Source organism: Alosa sapidissima, chromosome 17 (assembly GCF_018492685.1).
Source record: "Alosa sapidissima isolate fAloSap1 chromosome 17, fAloSap1.pri, whole genome shotgun sequence".
NCBI classification, from domain to species: domain Eukaryota; kingdom Metazoa; phylum Chordata; class Actinopteri; order Clupeiformes; family Clupeidae; genus Alosa; species Alosa sapidissima.
Window position 1 is genome coordinate 15,932,179 of NC_055973.1, and position 19,610 is coordinate 15,951,788.

A 19,610-nucleotide genomic window follows, 5' to 3' on the forward strand; every position below is an offset into this window, starting at 1 on the left:
ATTGGCCAGAGTGCAGATGACAAAGAGCATCCATAGAAAGATTGCACCTCATTTCAGTTAAGGCTCACACCCTCAACCCCACGCTCACACACACACACACACACACTCTCACAAACAGACACACAGACACAAACTACCAATACATCTGGAAAACAAGACAACAAATAAAACCCTGAGGCCCAAGATTAGAGAAGCAGACATTGGTGTTGATGTTGGTGTGTGTGTATATATAGTACTACATATAACAGATAAGCACACAGACACACACACACACAAACACAAATAAAGTCATAACAGAATGAATGGAATCTTGGCCAGGGAGATAATGGATAACTGGATGAGGGAGTAAGCTGGGCAGGAGGGGGAGAAGGAGGTGGAGAAGGAGAAGGAGAGAGGAGGAAAATAGGAAGATGGAGTAGAGCAGAAAGACATCGTCTCCAATAGTTCAAGAGAGAGAGAGAGATGATTTTTTTGAAGGTAAATGGGAATTCCAAAGTGTATTTTTCCAAGCGGGAGCTCTGGGAAAGGCCAAAGAGCGCACTTTAGAATGGAGCTCACCTCCACCCTTTAGTGCACCCTGGAGAACTCTCAGCAGACCCCAAAACACAGAGAGAGGTAGAGGAAGAGGAAGAGAGAGAGAGAGAGAGAGAGAGAGAGAGGGAGGGGGAGGGTGAAAGAGAGAGATAGGGAGATGGAAAAAAGAGGGAGAGCGTGAGTGACTAAGTGGATGAGTGAGAGAAAGTCCTGGGAGGGTGAAAGTCTGAGGAGAGCGAGCACCTTACTCCTCCACGGCTCTGCCTCTGTGTATATATCACACAGTATCAGGTTTGGAGACTAATCTGCAATGTGGAAAAAAGGGGGAACCAGAAACACCTGATTGCAATGAAAAACTACTGCATGCTCCAGCTGTGTGCGTGTGTGTGTGTGTGTGTGTGTGTGTGTGTGTGTGTGTGTGTCTGTGTGTGTGTCTGTCTAGCTTCACCTGTTCAAGGCAGTGATCTGTTGGTGCCACCTACTGGTAGAGTTCAGCTATTGCATCATCAACATCATCTAAACAAGTCAACTGTATTTCACTAACCTCATGAACCAAATTGAAAACCAGTTTGATAGAAATCAGAAATATAATAAAAATAATAATAATAATAATAATAATTAAAAAAACACTAATAGACTTACTGCTGTGACAAAATAGTGCCATCATTTTAAATCCATGTCTACATTTATACTTAAGATTTCAAGATGGATTTCTTTTGTGAAAGTTTGTTTGTTGAGGGCAACCTCAGTACAGGTACAATTCAGTAGAATTTTGATGCAGTTCAATAAAATCATCTAACACTAAATTCCACCAACGCTAAAATCACTGCTATACTTTTACACATACAAAGCAATATTTCTAAAACTAAAACATACATCATCATTTCATTGGGCCAAAATGCATAGATGACAATAAAATATCTATCTAAAATCTATACATTTGACAACATCTCAACAAGGTGTCAAGGTGTTCTTCGGGCTTGAGTTAAAAGAGCATAACAAAGACATCATTCTTCAATCATGTCAAATGTGAGGAGTGCTTTTTTATTTTATTTGAAAATAATCTCCTCTTCCTTCCACCTTCTGATCTTTACAGAAACGCTGGCCTGAGCTGGGCGCTGTTGTTAAATTCATGGCGTGTCACAAGCATGTGCATGCTGTTTTAAGAGTACACACGACTGTATATTAAGTGTGTGTGTGCATGTGTGTGTGTGAACAACCATAAAACTCACGCAGTGACAGAGAGCACTCACTCTTCCAGTTAATAAAACACAAGGCCAAATATTTGCACCCTGATGCAAATAGAGCAAGAGGTGGCATGTGCACACACACATACACACATAGACAAATGTGCTCACAAACGCGCGCATGCGCGCGCACACACACGCACACACGCACACACACACACACACACACACACACACACACACACACACACACACACACACACGCACGCACACACACAAACACACACGCACGCACACACACAATTTGCTCTTGGCCTTGTGAATACAGTAATCGTGCGACTTGGTGATAAAAGTAGCTCCTTTGCGTGTAGTGGGCTTACTTTTCTTATTTCATCAATATAGCCTGACTCAAAGCAAACATAATTCTCACAAATGTTTGCCGTTCAACTTAAATGTTGCCATAAAGACACACAGACACACGCGGCCTTGAGAGCCTCTGTGGAAAGTGCTGTTTCTCACCTCCTGCACTAGATGGCACCATATCTGTTGACTATTCCAAAGGGACAAACTATCTGTAGCTTCACCTCAGGATTTACACTTGAAGTAGCCCCACTACAAGGCAAGAGTGTTTATGGAAAAAGAGAATGGAGTCCAAGTGTGGACAAAGGTGTGAAGGTGTGAGAGTCTGTCTGTTCGCGCTGTCGCCATTGTTTATGTGGAGATGCCAAACAGGTTGTTTTAAGTTGTAGGGTTGATAATGGAGTCAGCCAGCTGGAGGATGGCCTCACACTGAGAGCTCTTAAATGGTCATCTCAGGAGTCTGGTAAATGTCTCATCCCGGAAAGGGTCAGTGAAGGGCCTTATCTAACCTCCCTGCTATCACAAAATAGTACAAAGAAACTAACCATTCCAACACATATTTTGTGTTGAATAGGTTTGGTTCCAACTCAGAGCTGTTATTGTTCACCCCATTCAGTAAAGACTGATCTTCAGACGCAAAACTGATCTCAACACCAGTGAATGTAACAAAGTGACCGTATTCGTCTGATCATTTCTACCACTGGAATGTAGGCTAGATTACTGCATCTTATGACTGTACAATGTAAAAAAATGTATATCCTCACTCTCAGATTCAGACATGCCATTACAAGTGGTGGGCCTATCGCATTACTGGGCATTCCTGACTTTGACTGGTGTCTCCACAGAACAATCTCTGGCTCTAAATCTGACAACATGGCGGAATGATTTTGACTTCATTTATATCAAATGGAAGGGCACGAGGACATGTCTTCTTACAGTCATGGCTCTACACAGACATTTACAGTCACGTGGCTATCGGTCTATTAGTCTGCTATTGGGCTGCTGACAAGCCACGTCTGGGAGAATGCTTTGAGCTCTCGGCGCACATTTCTTTCTATCATATTGCAGCGAACTTCTGCTGTCATCTCTCCATTTCTCTCATCTGTCTTAATCTGCAATACTGCAGTCTCAGAGGATGAGAGATTACTCCGTGCGGATGGGGTCTGCAATGGAAATACAGTCTTTTTCCCCCTCTGAGCTCAGTCTTTTATACATTCATTCTAATGTTGCATATTCAATTTTCTCTTTTCCATTTCCGCTTGGTTTGAAGAAGCTCTTGTCTGTACTGTACGGTCTTCCCAGGGGACTCTCTCCACTGCTACTAGTCCCCATGCCTGTTTTCAGTTGAGATATCAAGGCAACACATAATGATGATCCCTATTTAGCCCAAATCAAAAACAAGGCTAGGATTATAAACCAGATGCATGGATCAAAGCAGGACAGGTCAGAACGCATTAGAGATCCCAGCAGGTTGATGGGAGAGTACTGTAGCTGGACCGGCACTCTGTGTTGAGCACACGTGAGCTGGTTCTCCGAGAGGCCATGCAGCGGACACTTGTGAGTGCTGGCCCAGGGACAATAAAGGTTACCTTATCTCATCACAGGGACACACCAAGCAGCTTGAGCCCAGATGGACAGGCCCGAAGGCCATTCCTCTCCACATCATCTTTCCGTTTCACTCCTTCTCGGCTCATCCTCTCTCTCTCCCTGCCCTTCTTTTAGTCTCATCCTCTCCTCTTCCTCCACTCTCCCTCTTTCCTCCACTCTGGATGACTTCATCTCTCTCTCTCTCTCTCTCTCTCTCTCTGGCCCTGAGACTTAATTTAAAACTCATTACTCTATCCTTGCCTCCCTCTCTCCTACACTTGCATATATGCTTCCTCCCAACACACAACCCTATAGGCAGTCAGGAGGGAGGGAGGGAGAGGGAGAGAGGGAGAGGGAGAGAGACCATGGGTGACAGAGAGAGACAAAGACAGAATACTGACTTAGCTATTCGTAGAGAATGAGCTCCTCTAAATTATTGAGACAACATAATGTGTGACTAGAGAACCAGACACTCTGCTGAAGCCTCTAGCCTTACCACAGTTCAAAGGTCAACTCTAATAGGCTGACTCCGCAATCTGGAAACATCAGGAAGGCATGCGTTCATCCCCAGTGCAAGCACTTCACATGTGACTCAGAACTCCCCCTGTCAATATATGGTTAACAGAAGCAACGCATAGAACCACCACGCTACAGAAGTAATATAAAGGACCTTCTCCAAGCGGGAGGGGCAACTTCATCTATAAAGGGTTCTGTTGCTGTGTGATTTGTTTGACCGGCCAACCAGTTAATTATACTCTTCAATGGACTAGTCAGGTGCGCCAGGTGCAGCCGGTTGGGGGGTGGGGGGGCACCTGTGGCAAAGAAAACAGAGAGGCGACACTCCCATAAGAAACCATGGAAAAAGATGGCAGCGCTTTGCCATGCCAGTTTCCAGGTTATGGGAGTTGGCAATGAGTTACTAGTGTACGCCCTCCAACATCCAGAAATACATCCCACCCTCCTGCGATACAGCCATTCAGCATAGTTTTTTTTGGAACTATTGATCGTGTGGCGGCAACATCAAAGAGTGTCGCTACTCTCTCTTTCTATGGCTCTGCACCTGCGGAAATCAGCTCATTGCTTACCCTGACATTCACGTACTTGACTTCTTTTTTTATTGTTAGCATACTGGACATACATGGAATATCGTTATTTCCCATTCCCTAAAATACTTCAACGCTGAAGTAAAATACTGCCATATTGTGTTGTTATATTAATATTATATGCAACTTCTAACTTTACTATTATCTACTTTAAAGCCAAAAGAACAATTTGGGGGGTTGCTAGCACACACACACACACACACAACCTGAGTGCTCTGATGAATACACACACACACACACACACACACACACACACACACACACACACACAGTCTGATCAAACCGGTTTTCTCTGTAAAACAATCATAGACCATGAGAAAGTAGAACAAACAATGGACAGGAAAGGGGAACACACACCCAATACTGACCAGTTTAAACCCGAAACACTGGATGCTTTAACGGCTGGCGCGGTTCATGTCACTCCAGAAACACACACACCTGGAAGGAGAGATAGATGGAGCAAGACAGAGAGAGAGAGAGAGACAATAAGCAAGGGAAGTCTACTTTCAGCTCCACATCAACTTCATTAACATTTTTACAAGCAATTAACAGTCAACACAGAGAACCAATAAAACACAGAGCACTTATAAACAAAATCCACTGGTTTTCAGTAAAAACACAAAATTGCCTGGGAAAAATGTGTGTGTGCACCTTTCTGCTGTGAACACTAGATGGCATAACAGGACACTAACTAACACAGGACGCCATGCACGCACCTGCAGTGAAAGTTATCTCACCCCCCACACACACACACATTCTGGTATCCAGGGTCACTATTGTGGCTGACAGAAACAATACTTTTTCGCACAGACACTCAACTGCATTAAATGGACATTTTTTTAAAACAAAATTAAAAATGTTTATTCTCTCCCAAGCTCAGTCTTTCTCTCAGTCTCTCTCTCTCTCGCACATACACACAAGCAAAAAGTTGAGTGCCTTTACATGAGCACATGTTAACAAACCCAGGACAGATGTTAACCACTTCACATAAAGGTGAAGCATTACTAATGAAGCATTCTTTCATTTTCTCTCTCTCTCTCACACACACACACACACACACACACACTCACACACACACACCAAGTGTGGCACCATGTCTTTGAGTCAGGCGATGAAGTGAGGGTTAAACGGCGCTATCCTGGCAAAGGGTCACTTCACACACGAGCAGCACACCATCTCCATCTGCATTCTGCCACCTCAGTGCAAATGTGCGGCATGTGAAATGTGTGCACACATTTGGACACACACACTTTTAAGCTCTTTACATTTGCCTCAGCAGAATACATGCACTTTTAGCATGGACATGTTTGTGAAAGTGTATGTCTCTTGAACATTACAACCACATGTCCCAGTGGAAAGCACATGCTGTAAGCCATTACAACATCTATAATTCACAGACTGCTCTGAAGCCCATCTCTGATACTGATGCAGTACTGTAAAGCACATATATACAAACACAGGCATAAAAATTTTGATCAAAGAGCATACTTGTGTCAAGCATTCTACTCTACTTGAGTACACTCCATGGCAATCATAGCAATCTGTGCGCACATAAACACACATACACACACATACACACACACACACACACACACACACACACGAAAGATTGGCACATATTTACAATGCAAGATAACATGCAGTATTGTTTTAACAGTTCCATCAGTTCCAACAGTTTCTGGCTGTCTTTTCTCTGCCTTTCCCATCCACTCTCTCTCTCTCTCCATCTTCTGAAAGCTGATAAACCAGTCCTGAAGCTCGGTCCAGACTGGAGAGTCCAAGGGAGAGTGTGGGGTCAACTCAGGCCATAGTCTCCAATTACATACACAAACACACACCTGGAAAAAGCAAGCAGAGCATTTTTTTGTGTATGTTTGTATCTGGATGTGTGTATATGGGAGCTCCTCCACGCACTGATGCCAAATCAACAATGCCTGTGAAATGGCCATGCCAAAGAGGACAACTGTTTCCACTGCAATAAAAAAGCTGACAGGTGCACTCTGGGTAATGACCTTTCCATTATGTGAGTCTTTCTGGGAGTGGTGTGATGAAAATGGGAGCGACAAGGACAAGTCACCAGAGAGCTTCACACTCCACTTTAAAAGATGAAATATGTTAGTCCTTTATAAAGACTGCAAAGCGCACACACACGCACGCACGCACGCACACACACACACACACACACACACACACACACACACAGGGGGTGGGGGGGGGGGTGTAAGGGGGTGTAAAAGTGAAGGAGAAAAAGATAGACAGATTAAGTAAAAGAGGAGAATGTGTGTGTGAGAGAGAAAGAAAGATACGGAAAGAAAGAAAGAGTGAGACAGAGAAGGCAAGAACCTAAATGATACCAAAGATCAGTGTAGAGAAAGAAAGAATGAAAAAGTCAGAGAGAATGATGACAAGAGAGAGAGAGAGAGCGGGCAAGAGAGAGAGAGAGAGCGGGCAAGGCCTCCTGGTTAATCCACACACTAAGCAGCTTAGGGCTGAAAAACCAACAATGCCACTGGGCCACATTTGGGCACGGGATCAGACCCAACACCAACACAGCGCTGAGAGCCGACGGCCCAACGCCCCGACACTCGCACTCTCCCTCCCTCTTTGGCATCTCCTTCTCATTCCTTTGAGGCACCGTTTCTTCATGCTGTCTCCTACAGGCTGTTTCTCCTACTTTCTCTTTCTTTCAGTCCTTCGAGGTGCTCTTCCTCTGAGCATGGCCTTTTCCCACTACTCCATTGGCTTCTCCTTCTTATAGGCTGACCTCAGTCTTCCTCTCTTTCTCTTACTTTCCCCCTCTTGTTCCTTCTCTCTCTCCTCTCCTCTCCTCCATTCACACTCAGCTCTGCTGAGCACAGGTGCATTACTCTAACCTACTTAACAGAGCACTTCTATGCTGCCCCTATGCACAAGCAAGCAAGCATGCACGTGCACACACTGTCTGTCTAAGCCAAAACCACAAACACACACACACACGCACACACACACACACACACACAGTAGTCTCCAGAGACACATACACACACCGTTAGTCACCAGATCTTCACACGGCCGTCCTTTAGACAGTCAGAGAGCACCTGTGAAAGCATATGACACTAATGGCCAATGAGTCACAAACCCTCCCACTAAAACTCATTGAGAACTTCCTCTTTTAGAACAACGCCCCAGAACCTTCACACATGCCCATTAGATGACTTACCACTCATCCCATTCACACTCCACACAAAGGCTCAGCACCATCGAGACCACAGAGAGCTAAAGACACACCCAACGTTTCAACCAACTTCCTGTCCATCTATTCACTGATGCCACGGGGGCCCCAAGGAGTCTAAATCACCTGAGACTGCCGGGTGGTGGTGGTGAGTGGTGGGTGGGGTGTCATTGACAAAGCCATGGATGTTTACCCCAGTCAGACAGAGGAATGCCACAGATATGACCCCCCCCCCCCGACTCCCTCCAGAGTGGGAGATGAAGATGAGATGCCTACGGGGGGCACCCTGCTGCAAATCTACTGGGACCCTAAATAACAAAGGGTGGGAATAAGGTGGCTATAAGAGCATCTGAGCTAAAATAAATGGACACACACACTCTCTCACACACACACACACACACACACACACACACTCTCTCTAACAGGGGGGCCCTAGTTGTGCACAGGGAAATCGACAGCAAATTCCACAGCTCACAACAGCAGGCTTTGTGTTGGTGAGGCCATGGCTGAAGAATGAGCTCTTATTTATTGACAGACTTGGCATTTTATCAATGAAGGAGAAGTGGGGAGGAGAAAGGACAGTCTCTCCGACAGCCAGCGGGCAAAGGGCAATGCTGACCAACGGTCCTGACAGGAACACGATGAACAGATCAATCCCACTACTATAGCAAAAACAAACACCTGCCTTAAAAACAGTATGTAAGGAGTGTGGGAAGAGTCTGAGTGTGTGAGAGAAAGACTTTCATCGATTTACATGTGACATTTAAACATTTTCTCTCTCCCTCTCCCTCACACACACACACACACACACACACACACACACACACACAGACACACATGCACACACACACACACACACACACACACACACACACACACACACACACAAACACAGACCATTAGCCATTGAAAAGTTCAAACAATGACCATATACATCTCAAGTACAATGGAGATAATCCACAATGCGCTGACCCATGCCTGATACTGCCATTCAAACAGAGAAAGTGTTGTGTGCATGTGTGTATGTGAAGGAAATAGTGAGTGAGTGTTTGTGCGCGTTTATATTTGTGTATAGTGTCCTGTGGGGCATTGTAGTGTGGACAGGTGTATTTGAATGCGTGTGCGTGTGTGTGTATGTGTGTGTGTGTGTGTGTGTATGTGCGTATGTGTGTGTTTGTGTGTTTGGTGAGCAGTGTGCTGCAGTCTGACCTGACAGGACGTAACCTAACACTGCTAACCTGGCCTCACTGAATGGACAGACATACGAGATGACTGTCTAAGTCAAAACCGCATACACACACACACACACACGCACACGCGCACACTCACAATTAAAATAGTAAGGTTACGTTTACACTCACTCATACACGGATCTACAACTAAAGAGCAAAAAGCATGTGAGCATGTTTACACCTATTCACTTACGACTCAACAGCATAGTATTCCACACTTGCACAAACAAAACAAACACACACACACACACAAACACACACACAAATACAGCACTCATGCATGAGTTCTTAGCTTTATCAGCATCACACACCACTGGAGCGCATACTCCAGTCCTCACTCCCTCTGTTTTATGCACATACACACACACACACACACACACACACACACACTTTCTCCTGACTAAAGCTCTGAATTCAGCAGAGGGACTATTAAAGGCGAAGACTGATGGCATCAGGAACAAACACACTCACAGTGAGAGAGAGAGGGAGCACAGTTCCATACCAGAAACTTTCTAATGAGACACAGCACTCAAAGAATCCTCCAGAGAAATGTATGGGGTTAGTTTGTAACGCCGATATGGCAGTTGTGTGTGTGTGTGTGTGTGTGAGCGCATCATGTAGTAATGTGCATAAAGAACTGTTTGACATCAATCATCTCCAACTGCCACACTACACCCAAGGCCGAGAACACAAACGTACACACACACACACACAAAAACACACGCAGATAGAAAAACATTGACCTTGAGGACAGCATGTACTGCTGCAACAGATTGCACTGTCAAAATGAATAAGAGGCAGTGTGTGTGTGTGTGTGTGTGTGTGTTGTGAGTGAGAGAGAGGGAGAATGTGTGTGTGTGAAAGAGAGAGAGATGATTACCATAGGAAAAAGGAAAAAGAGATGAGAGGATGAGGAGCTGAGGATCTGCTGGACTGCACTGCATGTTCTGGAGAGGCATTAGAGTTGAGGCCAGCTCCCCACTCGAGCCTCCACACTGCAGGGCCCAGGGAACCTCATTACACACTCAGGCGGCCCGGATTACAGGTGTGCTCCACCCAGGCACTCATATTAGCTTTCCAGTGGAGGGACCGTGCCAAGGTATGCACGAAAACACACACACATGCACACACACACACACACACGTAGACAGACATATCTCACAAGTACTGACACACAATCAAGAACACACACACAGATGTGCACGCACACACACACACACACACAAATATACTACTCTTCTGGGTAATCCAGTTGGCAATAGTCCAGAACGCTAGGGCTCATGTCTGCTTACACTAGGTTGTCCTCCTCATCACCATTCATTCACTTAAGTACTTAACTGGTCAGTGAAAGCAACGGATGTGTTTGTGCGGATGTGTGGGAACAAGCCCTGGAAGAGAAAGGCGAAGTGAGAAGAGATGGGGGGGGGGGGGGGGGGGGGGGGGGGGCGAGGAAGAGCTATGGAGAGAGAATGGAAACTTGTGTATTCTTGTGTGTCAAGTATTTTTTTTGTGTGAGTGTCTGTGTCCTTTTCACTGTCCTTTTCACTCTCTTTCACAGAGATGCCACTCCCCTTGCTGTCACAGGTTAACTTGCTTTCCATCTAGCTGCTGAATTCCAGCAAAAGGACGTGATGAGGCAAGCAGGCTGCTCTGGAAGAAGATAACCGACATCAGATCAGTACTGTTTATGCCAGGAGATTTATTCAGCACTGCTCACTTAACAAACACAAAGGTCCTAACACCTACACACATACAGCACACACACAAACAAACATACAACACACTCTCACACACTTTCACACACACTCACACACACTCACACACACACACTCACAAAGTGCCGTCCACACATACTCTGAGCTTTGCCAGCCGGCTGGTTCACCAGTGCCCCAGATGGTAGTTGACGGCGTGGAAAGTTGGATCATGATGTTCACTTAAGAGCTTTCCCTTCTCTCTCATATGGCTAAAATAAGCTCACGCACCCTTCACCTCTACGCGCACCTGCACACTGACAGGGGAAGCCTGGCAGCTGTTACAAACACACATACATACACAAACCCATACACCCACACCCGCACCCACACACCCAGCCCCACCCACACACACATACACACTAGGGATGGGCATTCGATTACATTTTCTTAGTCGATCGTCGGGAGAATTAATGAACGACTATCGATTAATCATTCATATTTTTATATTAAAATTCATTATTTATTTCACGTTTTATAAATTAAAAATGCAATGGAAATACAAAAATACATCGCGTTTTTCCTCGATGAGATCTTTATTACAAGAAGAACAACTTGTGGCAGTAAAACTGGAGGTTTGGTTAGGCTAAACTTGAAGATATGGCCTATGCGCTGCGGTGCTCTAAAGGCAGCGAAACCTACAGCTGCGATTCGACGTTCTTAAACAGAGACCTCGTCGCAAAATCAAAATTCCATTGGAGCTCCAAGCGGATTTGTACACGCAGCCTTACAACACTGTTTACAATTCTTCGAGTGACTGTACAATGTAAACTTATGGGGTGGGTGCTTGCATTTCTTTAGGAATCCGCCGTCTTGAGACTGAGAGCAGGATGCACATTAACCAGGGTCGGATGCACATTGTGTAAATGGTAGCCTAGGCTACATCATTTGAGTCGTGGCCATGTTGTAGGCTACTTATACACGTCATCGCAGTGTTTGCAGTGAACTAAGTCGTTATTTTTTTTTAAATCAAAATGGTTGCACGGCACAGTTCGCTGTGACCTCTTCATGATTAGGCCTACTTTTGAAATCAAAACGGAAACTCGCAGGTAACTGACTATGGCGTCAAATATTGCCCCCTGGTGGTAAAATGTTTAATTGCTGCCATACAGTGAAATTCATTTAATTGCTTCAAGACTCATACTACACAATGCAACCTGCATTAGTTTAATCGATAACAAATTAACGTGATCGACGAAATTCTTAATAATCAATTATCGATCGTCGATTAATCATGCCCATCCCTAATACACACACCCAGCCCCACCTACACACACACACACACACACACACACACACACACACACACACACACACACACACATATATCTGCAACTGTCCAATGCCCAACACCAATCAAAGACAGACTACAGAACAGTGGACAAATATCATGTCATGTGATCTAACACCTAAAGGTGTTACCCACAAAAAAAGGTGTGAACATCCTGGTCATATATTAAGTGAATGTATTACTGTTGGGGATGTCAGATCAAACTCTTGGCCTTGGTAAGAGTACTGATGATTAGGGCCACCTGTGTTCTGTAACCTTTGGTGGAGGCAAGTTGTTAAGAGCCAGTAGCTTACTGCTGATAAAAAAAAAAAGTTGGAAAGGGGTGGCGCACGTGTGCATGCATGTGTGTGTGCGCGTGTGTGTGCGGATGTGGGTGTGTGTGTGTGAGTGTGAGTGTGTGTGCACACACATGTGTGTCTCCGTCTGACAGATGTGACCGTCTGCCTGGAAACCCCCCAGACTTTTCCAAACTGACTCAAATCACACTCCGAGACATCAACAGTCCCATGACAACTGGATGTCTGTGAGGGGGACGTTTCGGGACAGTCCTAATGTGTGTTGTGTTAAAAGTTGGACAATGTTCCACTGGAACACTAATGGGATATGATAAGAAGAATGCTTTGCTCCAAATGAGCCTTTGTGCTGCCATCTGAGACCTTTATTGGCTATGAGGGATGCAGTGAGTGTGTCACTGGCCTGGGTCTGGTGTACATGTATGCAATGACTGGCCTTTTTATTTTTAGTGTGTGTGTGTGTGTGTTAGTGTGTGTGTGCCTTTATGAGTAATTCTATGTGCAATGGCCGGCCGCTTTGAATGAATCGCTCCAAATGAATGGATGCCATGTGCAAGTGTGCTTGTAAGTGTGAGTGTGTGTGTTCTCATTGCATGACTGTGCTCTGGGCACTACAATGAAGGCCATTGTATCTGAGCCCCAAACACGACCACAGTATTGCACCCCAACTCTACAGACCCTGTACCACTCCCCCTGACCCCAATCTGCCAGCAAGCACACACACACACACACACACACACACACACACACACACACACACACTCTCTTCTCTCCCTCTATCCACATCACTCCATTCTCAATGGCTTCACATAACCTCCAATAGACAGAGGTGGGGAGGGGTGCAGAGGGAAATGCCTCCATTGGTTTGAGACCTGATAAGTATGCAGAAGAGTTTGTGTGTGCTAGTCTACGGCCGAGTAGTGTACCACTCTGTGTCCAGCCGCCTGACTGTAATTCAAAACCATGGCCTGACCAGACAGCTAGTTGTGAGATACACAGACTCAAAGATTATTAAAAGTATCTCTGTTTTATGGCCTGTGCTGAGCAGACCTGCAGTGCTGTAAACATGCCACACTCAGCCTTACTCACTCCGATGCTCCACTGAGGATGGATTTGAAGGCTGGTTCTGTTACCAGTAGAGCTATTATCTTACAATACTGTATATTATAATGGTTTACTCTGAAGTCTAATACACTTAAAAGTTGCTGAATAGTTGCTGAATCTTTTATATACAGTCCATGTGCTGAATAGTGAAGCCACACTGCCTTTCTTCCATAGGGCCAGTAGTCTGTAGTGCCTAGTGTTTGGCAGCACAAGCAGGGATGTAGTGGAGGCTAAACGCAGGTAAACGCAGGTAAACACAGTTTACCCACCTCTCAGGGCTATGTGCCAATTTCAGAAATAGAGTTTATCCAAATCTTATTAGAGTTTATCCACCTCTCAAAAGAGTTTATTAACCACTTGCAACTTTTAACATTTAAAAATCACACCGTTTTAACCACTTTCACAATATGTACACTCATCAACACTCTAGGAACCATTTAATACCACATTGGACAATAACCTCCACCATCATCAAACTTGTTCTGAATGCCTTTTTTTTTTTTAAAAAATCCGATACCGCATGGCGCAGTCCACCTCACCGAAATCACAGAATTCATAGTTTACCCGCCTCTTATTTTACCACAACACCCCTGAACACAAGAGAGGAATCCCTAGAGCAGTACCGAGAGGAACTGGACTTGGAGAAGCTAGGGATGTTAATGGCACCTTTATCCAGACCACTAAACCAATGAAATGCTCAATGGTGGACGAGTTAAGTTTCAGAGGTATCTTGGCAGATACTTATTGGAGACACCGAGGGGACGTAACAGTGGTGTTACAGAACAAGGGACAGAGAAGGCTGATCCATGACCGGCTCCCGCAGAGACTGTGTCCAGCAAACCCGAGAGCCTTAACAATGATAGTGCTCAATGGCTCAACAGTTGACTAAGCACTAAGAATGTTGCCATGTTTGCAACTGATTCTTGTTTTGTAATGGTGGGCTAACCATTAAACGCCTTTATTTGGTAATTGCTAAAGTAGGTAAGGGGGGCTGTCAGCTGACATGTAGGTTTGAATTAGCTCAGTGGTGAAGTTTAAAGACACGAATCACATGAGACTGGATTTCATAAAGCCGAGATGCCTTTACATGGTAAAATGAGGGCCTGGACCAAGGGAAAGACTGCAGGGGCTTAAACAAATAGTGTGAGTTGCAAAGCCCCATCTCAGAGGCTGGAAACCAGAGTAGCTCTGCCATCGGAGGCCAAACTTTACACCCTCAGCAGGGCCAAATAAAGAGACGCCCTTTTCTCTCTCAAACACAAATACACAAACATACACACACACACACACAAAGACATGCGCACACACACACATGCATACACTCTCTCTCACACACACCTATTAGATACAGCTCATTTAGTAGGTGATTTTTAAACAAATCCTTTGTGAGGGCCGGATTCATGAGGAAGAAAAATCGTTTTAGAGCAACGGTCAATTTAATTAGAGACCTTTTTACCTCCCTGCAATCTGGCTTATCTCTAAGAGAGTGACTATGCAAATTAATTTGACTAAAGTCATTATAACAAGACTTCTTTGGACACACTGAAACGTAGTAGTATGCTGGTACACAGTCACAGACACATGGGAGGGAGACCGAGAGAGAAAGAGAGGACCATAGTGTGTGAAATCAATTCCATATGCTATCTAAATAAACTGGATTTCATCCCCATCCTAAAAACTCACAAACACTTTTACACACAGTCAAAATATTACTCTAATACACAACAACTATTCCCTTAAGACGTTAAGGGTACACTCACTACCATTATCTAATCATAAATGTTTAATATATGCGCACACACACACACACACACACACACACACACACACACACACACACACACACACACACACACACACACACACACACAGAGTCACCCACTTTACAGTGCCACACACAGGGGGACTGTCTCTCCATGCCATGCATGACTGACTGTGCAAGGGATACTGGAAATCTGTACTGAGCAATCTTAGTCATGTGTTCGTCATACAATTGTCTTTAAGTGTGTTATGGGGATTTATGCTAAGTCTAAAGTCAAGTGTACTACACTTGACCATTAGTCATTACTTATTTATTTATGATGCCTTCAGCTGCATTGTGAGCATGCAGACATTTCATTTTTTGACTTAATGCACCTTGAAGAGCTACACTTATGGACATGTTTCCTACTCACACGCTCCAGTCATGATCTTTTTACACATGCTTGAAGGTCCTCCTGTTCCAAAGTATGTATAACATTTCACTACATCTGTTTTCATTCTCTTGCACACACTATAAACTATCTCTACACCTTTCCAGCAGACACTGTACAACCAGGGGAGTTGGACTGTCAAAGTCCTGATGAACTGAACCTATCTGGCTTTAGCTGTATCAGAAGGGATTATGTAGCGTCGTCTAGATAAAACGTCCTGAAGTTTCCCAGATCAAGTGTGGGCCGACACTCTCTTCAGAGCTTAGTGTCAACCTTTCAAAGATCAGAGACCATCACTGCAGAAAGCCACTATACTACACTTCCCCTTAATTATAGGCGTAACGATCATTTCAGATATCTTCAATGGAAAGAGTGCAGAAAGAGAGAGAACTAGTCAGAAAGAGAGAGAGAGAGAGAGAGATGGGATGGAGGGAGCAAAAGAGAGATATAATTGTCGTACAGTAAAAACCCCAGATTACAACCTGTGAGATGAGCTATTGCTGGAAACAGAAATCCATTGTTGTCAAGGAAGTGCGGACCTGACCTTAAAATGAAGTGTAAACAAAGGGTCTGCTGAAAGGAGCTTAGATAGCCTTACTCCTGTCCATCCATCCTCAAAAGGCCTGTCAGTGGCAGCTGAGTGCAATCTCCCAGCCACGTGGGTCTTCCTCTGACCAAACCACATTAGCGTGCGTGAGCTTTTTTCGGTGCGCTTTAATGACCTGACTAAAGCTCCATTTCCCCCTAGAGGGACACAATAACAGTTAGCTCTGGGTGAATGCCTCGGCTATGCCGGAACAACCAATGCAAATGACAGTGATATGATACCTGAGCGCTCGGCTCCCAAAACCACAAAGCGCACAGTTAGTCAAACCAAGAGGAAAGAGAAAGGCTGTTCAAATCGTTCTTTCTGTTTAGACGGTTCTATGTCTTTTCAGGTTTTCCTTATATTTTTGTCCTTTATCATGAACGATGGCTGCTTTGTGACTGACACTTCAATATTCACTGTAACTTGATCAAGTGTGACCCCTCCAGGCTACCATAGCAAGTCTTGTTTTTCTACCTCATGGTAGGCTAGTTTTCCAGGCAGTGAGCGATTTGTGGGCTAGCTAAACACACCTGGAGACAAAACACCTTTCCTTACTTAAAAACAGCCACACAAAGAGCCATGCGTGCACACACACACACACACACACACACACACACAAACACACACACACACACACAGACACACACACAAGTATGCCCTGTATGACACCGCACCATAGATCATCATGGTTCTTGCATATGAGGAACTAAAACTTATGACCAAGAGCTCAGTGGTCTGGCCCTCAGCTGCACACAGTCAGCACACAGAGTTCTCGTCAATAGTGACCTCTGTGTACTGGAAAGGACTCCGGAGAGGACCCAGTCATGACAGAGGGTATGGCCGAGCAGTGCCTGCTCAAAAAGAGCTGTGTTCCACATAGACAATGGCACTCTGTTCACAAACTTCCAGGCAACTGGTCGCAATTTTATGTAATCTCTCTTTTTTCCGCTTCGGTGATCAATCCTCCTCCATTTATATTATGCAAGCAAATGGTTTGCATATTTGATACACATCTTTTTGATGCTTACAATTTCCTTCTGTTCCAGTATTCTAGCAATTACACACACACACACACACACACACACACACACACACACACACACACACACACACACACACACACACACACACACACACACACACACGCGCACACACACACATACACACACTCTTTAATTATGTTACAGGCCAGTGGCTTTGGGCCCCCCCTTTAGAAAGGCGGCGCTGGTAGAATGGTTGGCATTGTCTGTCTGCAGAATGACTGACTTGTAGGAAACAGTAGGAAACAGTAGGGAGAAAGAGGGAGTGAGAGAAGAAAAATAGGGACAGAGAATATGTGGGGTCCAGGGAGTGAGAGAGGGGGAGACTGTGACATACAGTCATTTATTATAATGGAAGTTGGACAAGAATCAGAGACTGAGCTCTAGGGAGGAGGAAAGAAAAGTTAAACTCACCATTGGTGGTGATAGCCTACATGCGTACTGCTGCAGCCAGGCAAGGCAAACAACGCACATGAGAGGTGACAATGGACCGGTCTGCTATTTAAAACCAACAAAAAGTATTGCTTAAACACACACACACACAGACACACACAGACACACACACACACACACACACACACACACACCTAAAATGGCACCATTAAAATGTAATCTAAAACAACTAATATTTCGCGAAATGCCAAAATGATCCTGTACTCAACCTCAAAGCATAGTAGTGTTTCACATTATTTACCAGATATAGGCTTACACACAAACAAACAAACATACAAATAAACAAACACACACACGGCAAGGCTAGTAGCCTTTTAGACAGACACGCATTCAGAGACAAAAACATAAATGGCAGTCTAAGCCCACACACACAAACAGACCATCATCCATATGCGCCACAGTAGTCTCCCTCCCAACATCTGTTATGGCTATTTCTGCCTGCCTGTAATTGTCCTGACAGCAACCTCAGTCCTGGAGATCACTCAGATGCAATCATAAACACTCAGAGTCTGTCATTAGCGGCAAGCAGAATGATAACACACTGATACAAGGTCACGGAAACACACACACACACACACACACACACACACACACAGTATGCATTAAAACAAAACTCATAACTCATAGACATAGACATATGCAAACATATTGACACACACATTAAGACACCATAAATAAGGCCACTAACACAAATCATACACACATGCACGGTATGAGTGGGGGACATTTTTTCCATGGGCCACTGGCGTCAGGACCTTAAATTAAGTCACCACACTGACTGAGCCCTGTGGCCTGGATAGCCGGCTCCTCCTCTGGGTTTAATCCACAACAGTGCCGACTCACTGTTGACTTGGAGCCGACAAGCCACACATCAGCAGCAGTGTCATTCCACAGACTACAATCGGCAAATGGGAGGGGGGTGGAAACTGGAGCGTGGTGGAGGGTGGCACGGAATGGCTGACAATAGGCCAGAGAGAAAGCACATGCATCTGCGGGGATTCACACTCCTCTCACACACATCTCTGCCTGGAGCCTGAAAAATAGGGGTAGTCTCTCTCTCTCTCTGTGTGTGAGTGAGTGTGTGTGGGTGTGGGTGTGGGTGTGCGTGCGTGTGGCCCTCAAGTAATTATGACCGCCGCGCAGCGAAGCAGCGGTCATATAGGTTTAGTCAGATTTTTTTTTCTTTTCTTTTTCGCATGTCCAAATTTCCGTCAAGGATTCCCGGGACACTGAAAGACCGGGGTACACGAAACTTGGTGGGCATGTAACCCCACATGGATAGCATGGAACCATCGTTTTTCGTTTTGATCTGTAGCCCCCCCCCGCTGGACTGGACCTCCCGAAAGGAGGGTAGGGCAGACACAGTTTTCTGTGAATATCTCGAGAACCGTAGGTTTTAGGAGGACCTTTTTTTTTTGTATGTTGATCTCAAGGGGCCATGTCAACCCATCCCATAACCACTCATTTTATGTATAGCGCCACCTAGTTAAACACAAAAAAGTAAAAATTAGGTGTTGTAATCGCAGGTATCTGTGACCTAACATAGTCAAAACTGCACGAAATTGGAAGTGTAAGATCATTATGAGACCCTCTGAATGCACGCCAAGTTTCGTGGAATTCCGTTCATGGGGGGCCACACAATAAATTAATTTACGTTACTATACACCAACTGGCCTGTAGGTG

The 19,610-nt window shown here is 44.9% G+C and overlaps 1 protein-coding gene across 4 annotated transcripts in view; it reads right to left on the reverse strand.

The window, feature by feature from the left end:
* mpp7a (membrane palmitoylated protein 7a) overlaps positions 1-19,610 on the reverse strand; it is a 126,519-nt gene that overhangs the window by 95,740 nt on the left and 11,169 nt on the right. For all 4 annotated transcript variants that reach the window (XM_042067356.1, XM_042067355.1, XM_042067354.1 and 1 more), the window contains exon 2: positions 5,140-5,209. The gene's annotated coding sequence lies outside the window, so the exon portion shown is untranslated. The remainder of the gene's footprint in view (positions 1-5,139; positions 5,210-19,610) is intronic.